The sequence below is a fragment of the Anolis carolinensis genome, chromosome 1 (assembly GCF_035594765.1).
Source record: "Anolis carolinensis isolate JA03-04 chromosome 1, rAnoCar3.1.pri, whole genome shotgun sequence".
NCBI lineage: Eukaryota > Metazoa > Chordata > Lepidosauria > Squamata > Dactyloidae > Anolis > Anolis carolinensis.
In genome coordinates, this window is record NC_085841.1 from 217970932 (window position 1) to 217978564 (window position 7633).

The 7633-nt window shown below is 40.3% G+C and overlaps 1 protein-coding gene across 1 annotated transcript in view; it reads right to left on the minus strand.

Moving 5' to 3' along the window:
- psmd14 (proteasome 26S subunit, non-ATPase 14) overlaps nucleotides 1–7261 on the minus strand; it is a 61975-nt gene extending 54714 nt beyond the window's left edge. The window contains exons 1-2 of the mRNA XM_062965247.1: nucleotides 7103–7261; nucleotides 475–563 (exon numbers count right to left, since the gene is read on the minus strand). The gene's annotated coding sequence lies outside the window, so the exon portion shown is untranslated. The remainder of the gene's footprint in view (nucleotides 1–474; nucleotides 564–7102) is intronic.
- Nucleotides 7262–7633: the final 372 nt, after the last annotated feature.

The window sequence follows — 7633 nt, forward strand, 5'->3', positions numbered from 1 at the left end:
TAGATTAATCAATAGTTTTAATCCAGCACTCTTTTGTACACTACTCTAACTTCTGTACTTTTTCCAGGGTGGCACAGCAGTGACAAGGAAGTCTAACGAAAAATTTATGCTCCAAGTAACCTATTTCTCCAATGTCTGACTTCAGGAACATCTGCTATCCCCACAGCCATTTTCTTCTTGCCACTTCCAATGCCAGAATAATGGCATAGTGCATCAGCTAGATTTTGTCCTTAATATTTAATTAACAATCCAACTTTGACAGAAGAATCTGTGATGTTAAATGCACATCTAGTTCTCTCAATATCTTGGGGAAAAGAATTAAATTCCTAGACAATCAATACAATAATGTTGTAATATCTATTTGCAGTCTAATTACAGTATCTTTTTGCATAGCTTTTACTCAAAATAAATAACAGACATGCTAAAAGGGTTTTTAACTGTATTACTTTACAGTTTTTAACTGTATTACTTTACCTTATATTCACTTAGTGTTCAGTTCTTAACACCAACTTTCTTTTGATCTCTGCTCGATTTTTAGTGCTGATGGAAGTGAACCTCAATTCCTATAAGAACGAAAGGAAAACCAACTATTAGTATACAAACACATCCCCTTTGTTTTATGTACATTCCAGTTGCTTTAGGTACTTCTGCCCAAAGTCTTGCAGACACAAAGGATTTCTGAATGTAACAGAGAAATTGCCATAGTATAAAAGCAATGAAAAATATGCAACCTAGAAGTGATTTTTCCCAAAACCTTCATATCAACAAAGGGAAACAATACTCTTCTTTGAAACAAAAGCTATGATAGAGTGGAGCCAAATGTAGTTACTATTGGAGTAGACTCACAGAAACAATGGGACTTGAATCATAATTTACAAGTTCCATTCATTAAAATGTGTCTAAATTAACCCTAGATCAAATTCATCACTTGATTAAGGATCCTCTCTGAGCCAGATAAAAAGAACAATCAGCTGTAAAAGGAGGGAAATTATTAATATCTTTGTTATCCTATTCTTGTTAGAATATTAGATGCGTTTTAAGAAGTTATTAAAGGTTTATTGGACTTTTAGTTTAATAAACTGCATTGTTTTAATTCTTAATATTGATATCGGTTTCATGGAATTAGGGGTGCATGTGAAAAGAAATAAGGAGTGTGCAAACATATGAGTGCTGTAACAATAAAAAGAATTATTCCATTTTGGAGAGCTCCAGAAACATGCTAAAGATCCAAAATAACTTCTTCCCATCTCAGATTGCCTCATTACAGCTGATAAACATTCAATCTGACTCAATTTGGTGAATTAAGCCAAAGTTTTCCATGTAAAAAAGATTAGACAATAGTAAAGGATATCAATAGCTGCCAATTTTTATAAACTATAAAAAGTTAATTTAACTCTGCAGAACCATTGAGTCCTAAAGAGAAAAAGGAATTTCTAATACAAGATTTTACTGACTTCATGAGATGCGTGGAGTAAAGCTTCTTTAGACAGAGATATAACAAAATGTAGAGGAGTAACGTGGATTTTGAAAAAGAAATGCAAAACATGTGGGTTTGATGGTGTTTTAACAATGGTCAGAAAGGATAGAGAGCCAAAGTAAGGGACCAACTTTGCATACAAGCCTGGATGAGCAGATACACACGTGTTGACCAATAAAGTGTTGAAACTTAGAGCCATAAGAATCCTATTGTAATAGCTGGAATGTCAACAATTTTTAATTGCGTATTGTGCCAAGAAACAACTGAGTATATAGCCTTTATTACCTATTTACAATAATTAAACATTTTACAAAATCTAAGCCACCATAATAGATAATGAACAAGTGCACCAGAATCCCTCAACAAATGCAGTAACATCTTCCATTATCACATTTTCATGTGCAAACATTCATGCATAATGAAGTATCATTTTAATGCCATTCCCCATGCAAAAACATTCAGAATTTTAAGATGATATGAGATGTAACAAAAGCAAGATAAACATACTATTATTGATTTTGTTAACATTTTCTATTAATAGATTTTAACAAACTGCAAGTTCCCACATAATGATTATTTTAACTTCAACACCAACCCCACAAAGTATTCTCAGTCTCTGATTTTTACCAGTTTCAGATCATATGAGAGAATTAGTTTCTAATAAACATGGAGCCATTACAGAAAAATTATGTTAAGGAATACTTAAAACACACAGTACAAATACCTACCACAAGCTATTTTTTTAACTTTGTACACACCTTTTATGTTTCAAATGTTCCCATTTCCTATTCTCTCTCTTAACCATTTTAGCATGTCTGTTATTTATTTGACTAAAAGCTATGCAAAAAGATATTGTAATTAGTCTGCAAATACAAATTAGTCCTTTTGGAATGTTTTTATTATGCATTTGGGAGTGGGGAATGTGTGCCTTTTCTCTTGCCCTAAACTTTGGAGAAGATTAGTCCATAAGCAAACAAAGACAAGGCACATTAATAATTATAATAACCAATGGGAAAATAAGCAGTTTTAAAGCAAAGATTGATACTTGCTGACATTCAAATATTTTTATTACAACTCCCATCTTGACTAGTAACCACAGTGGCTGGGGCTGATCTGAACTGTAGTTCAAAAACTCTGGAAGACACTAAATTGTGTATCTGGTGATTAAGACAACAGCAGCAGCAACAATAGAATGGGCAAGAAAGACATATGCATCCATATATACACACCTATGAGAATTCATCTAAAATGGAAAAATATTACATAGAAATTAAATGTGTTTTAAAAGCTCATGACGTATTTTTTCACAATTTGAACTACTTGAACTCTGCCAATTTAAAAACAATGAACAGCCTTTTTATTTGTTTGTTTTTTATTTTAAAGGCACAAACTAACATGAACTAAATCTTAGGCAAAATAGCAACAGTTTATTTTATGGAACAAAATACAGAAGAGTAGGTACACTTTATCTGCTGAAGTACTCTTTAGGCTATCTCATGGAGAGGCCCAGCAAGGCAGGTATCATATTGAAGCCCACCGACTACAATGTTTCTTTCATGGCAGCTCTTCACCAATTGGCAGCCAGTTGCTCACGGACAAGCAAATTGAGTAGCACTGATTTAATGGATGAAACAAGCACAATGACTGACAGTTTTAGGCCAATGGAGGTAAAGATTATGAGATAATGCTCAGGTGGCCCACTGCACTTTCATAACTCTTGACTTAAGGACTGCTGTCTGGGACTCAAACATAGTAATGCCAGATGCAGGGAATGTTGTGGATGTAGCATATCTTGATTTCAGTAAGGCTTTGACAAAATCTTCCATGACCTTCGTGTAAGCAAACTAGTCAAATGTGGGCTAGGCCAGTGGTTCTCAACTTGTGGGTCCCCAAGTGTTTTGTCCTATAACTCCCATAAATCCCTGCAAGTTTACCAGCTGTTAGGATTTCTGGGAGCTGAAGGCCAAAACATGGGGACCCACAGGTTGAGAACCACAGATCTAAGAGATCTAAAATGAAGCCATAATGTTGAAGAACCCTGTGCAAGGCACTTCATGCAAATCAACACATTTCTTACATGGCTTGTTACAAGAATCACTCTAGAAAAATAACTAGTAAAAATGCAGTATACTATGAGGTAAACTTATAGAACTAGTATGGAGCAGTGATTAAAGTGGTGTACTGGGACTTGGGAGACCAGATTTACTTCCTACTGAGCCAAGAAACTGGGTGACCCTGGACCACTCTCCTTCATGGTCTCACCTATCTTACAGGATTATTTGGAAGATAAAATGGGATGGTGGCATTTTCCCTTGACGCCAATGAAGTAAAGACAGGATATAAATATGAGTAACAAATAAAGGGGGGGGGGGTGTTAAGGGTTCAACCTCCCAAAATGTTTTAGATTTTTTTAAAAACTGGTTTACCCATTAATTTTAATTGGTTAACCAAGTAATGCGTAAACCTTTTAAAAAAAACCCAAAAAACAAAACTTATGGCAACAAACCTGGCAGCTAGAAAATGGTAGCAAACTTCAGAAAGGCTAATTTGTGAAAATCACTCTATGCTAGATTATAGAATTATAGAGACCTTGTGGGCCATCCAGTCCAACCCACTGGCAAGAAGTATGAAATCCGCATTCATAGCACCATTAGAATAGCCTCAAAACATCAAAAACGGTTTCAAAGCAAAGAAAAAGCATATTTATTTCAAACAGAGTAATAACTCAGGGCTCTTCCACAGAGCCATATAACCCAGAATATCAAGGCGAATAACACACAATATCTGCTTTGAACTGGATTACCTGAGTCTACACTGTCAAAGTTCAAAGCAAATATTCTGGGAATGTATTCAGCTGTGTGGAAGAGGCCCAATCGACACTGAATTTGTGGTCAGACAACAAATTCCCGCAACAATGTGCAAAAGAAAGCACATCACTGCTCTGTGGGTTGTGTCATCACCAACTGAGCCGCAAATTGTTTCCAGGATTTCCTATGGAATCATCTGCACATAGGGAACCATTTTCTACAACACCAATTTGAAACTACATTAAATGATCCATGTAGATGGGGCTCTAATCTGGGACCCTCTGGCATTAGCAAGGAATGGAAGTACCTCCCCTCAACTCCCTAACCCAGTGTCCAATGGACTTTGTTGCTGCTGCTGCTTCATTCCAGCCTCTTCCAACAGATGGAAACTCTATCATGGGTGGGATCACTGGCTAGTCCAGGAATGAGCAAACTTCGGCCCTCCAGGCATTTTGGACTTCAACTCCCAAAATTCCTAATAATCCAAAACACCTGGAAATCTGCCCATGCCTACTCTATCTTTTGAATCAGAAAAATTGAAATGCAAAGATACAAAATGGGTGATGCCTGGCTCAACAATAGTCCAGGCTTTTAGCACAGCAGGTTAAACCACCAGCTGCAGTAAATCTTGTCAGTCCAAAGGTTGACAGTTCGAAGCCTGGGTCAGGGTAAGCTCCTGGCCTTTAGCCCAGCTTCCGGCAACCTAGCAGTTCAAAAGCAAAATGTGAATAGATATATAGGTATCGCTTAAAAGCGGGTAAGTATTTTAAGGCACCCATAAGGAAATGCCAGAAAAATGACAGCAATTCAACCAAGGAGAAAGTTTATGAACAAAGCTCATCAGCAGGGAGATGGCACAACCCCCCCCCCCAAAAAAAAGTGGCCAGAACCAAGCACAAGCCTATGAGACGCCGAAGATGGGAAAAGCCTACATATGCCTCTAGCTATGTACAATTGTTTGTCCCTAGCGATATTAGACCAACCTTTAGAAGGAGAATAAATGCCTGGCTTTGGGAGCAGGCCTTTGAAAAATAGCGCAGTGCAATAATTTTTAATTGGAAATGGTGCAATTGATTATTGATTGGCTTTAGACCTTGTTTTCGGATGACGCGTCTTAACACTGGAATGTATTTTAACTATTCTTTTATGTATGCATAAATTTTAATTTAATTTTATTTCAAGCTTATGCTTGTTATGCCCAAGGCACTGTACAAGTGCCATTTGTAAGCCGAAGTGAGTCCTTCTTGGGATAGAGAAAGGCGGGATATAAATAAGGCAAATAAATATAAATACCATATATAAATAAATAAATGTGAGAAAGACCTTGGAGTCTTTGTGGACAAGTTGAACATGAGGAAACTGTGTGATGCAGCAGCTAAAAAGCCAATGGGATTTTGGGCTGCATCAAACAGTATAGTGCCTAGATCAGTGGCTTGCAACCTGTGGTCTGCGGCCCATCGGTGGGCCATGAGAATGAAAATCCAGTCCGCAAACCTCCTTCCTCTTTATTTTTTAAAATTTTATTTCCGCTCCTTTCTGCAGAGCTGAATTTTTTTCTTGGTGTCTTTGTTTTAGGCCTGTTCTGGGGTTATTTGGGGTGCCGATTCAGACAATTGCACTGGATGGACCACATCAGCTCTGGATTATTAAATGTGGGTGAGAAGGTGGTGACTGCTGCTCAATCGCATAGTCGTTTCCGACTCTTCGTGACCTCATGGACCAGTCCACGCCAGAGCTCCGTTGGCCATCAACGCTCCCAGTTCCTTCAAGGTCAAGCCAGTCACTTCAAGGATACCGTCCATCCATCTCACCCTTGGTCAGCCTCTCTTCCTTTTTCCTTCCATTTCCCCCAGCATCGTGATCTTTTCCAAGCTTTCTTGTCTTCACATTATGTGGCCAAAGTACTTCGGCTTTGTTTCTAATATCCACATCAGCTCTAGTTTTTGACTCAGAACATATGCCATCCAATAGTTGCCATCTGCTCGCCCACAGAAAAACATATTTAATCATCTAGAGCTGATGTGGTCTAGCCACTACAACTTGTACCCTTGGTTAGCTTCTGACACAAGAAATAAATAAATGTTCTGAGTCAAAAACTAGAGCTGATGTGGTCTATCCAATGCAATTTTCTGAATCAGCACCCTAAACAACCAAACCGAATCTAAAGTTGACCAAAAACTGATTCGTAACCCTTTTGGTACTAATGTTGGAGAGTGGTCCCCGGTCATAGTGATCCCCGGTCAAAATGAAAGGTTGGGAATCACTTGTCTAGATCGAGGGAAGTCATGGTGCCTCTCTATTCTGCTTTGGTTAAACCTCAACCTCGAATACTGTGTCCAATTCTGGGAACCGCAATTTAAGGGAGATGTTGACAAGCTGGAAGGGGTCCAGTGTAGGGTCATCAGGGGTCTGGAGAACAAGCCCTATGAGGTGCAGCTTAAAGGACTGGGCATGCTTAGCTGTTAGGAATTCTGGGAGTTAAAGTCCAAAACGCCTGGAGGGCCGAGGTTTGCCTATGCCTGGGCTAGCCCAAGGGGAGGGGAGGCTCTGGGAGTAGTACCCAAAAAAAGCAAAAAGGGACCGAACTCCAAAAACCCGGGGGACTAGTTTGGGGAATTATTGCCTTGAGTTAACAAGTCCCATAACTCACTTGGCCCTCCAGGTTTCGGGACGTCCACTCCCAGAAGCCCTCACTGTCAGGAATTCTGGGAGCTAAAGTACAAAACACCTGGCGGACCAAAGCCCAGCACCCGCTGGCTTCTGTGTCTCTGTCCCCGCTTCTCCCTCCTTCCCTCACTCCCCAGGAGCCGGGGCCTACCCTTCCTCGGAACCCGGAATCTCGCCTCAACTCCTTTTCTCAGTCCTTCAATGCCGCCTTCCGCTCCGCCGGGCCGCAGTGAATCAGCTCGTGTTATTCAAACCTAGGGCAGGATCCCAGGCCTCTCACATACACTTCCGGGGTCAAGGCGCGACGTCCTCTCCCGCCCGACTTCCGCTCTCGCAGGAGCAGCCAATAGCGGCCCGAGCTCGCAGCCATAGCGACGAAACTTCCCGCCCACTCTGTTTCCCACTCTGAGCGGCGAACGCCAAGCTCCGTAGCCACGCCCACTACATCTCTCCGATGTGATTCGTTCCAAAGGGGAGGGGCGTTTGTCCCCTGACAGGTCTCACTTTCCAAAGTTTCGAGCGTTCTTCTGCCTGGGTTGCTGTGAGTTTTCCGGGCTGTTGCCATGTTCCAGAAGCATTCTCTCCTGACGTTTTGCCCACATCTGTGGCAGGCATCCCCAGGGGTTATGAGGTCTGTTGGAAACTAGGCCAGTGGGGTTTATACATCTGTGGAATGTCCAGG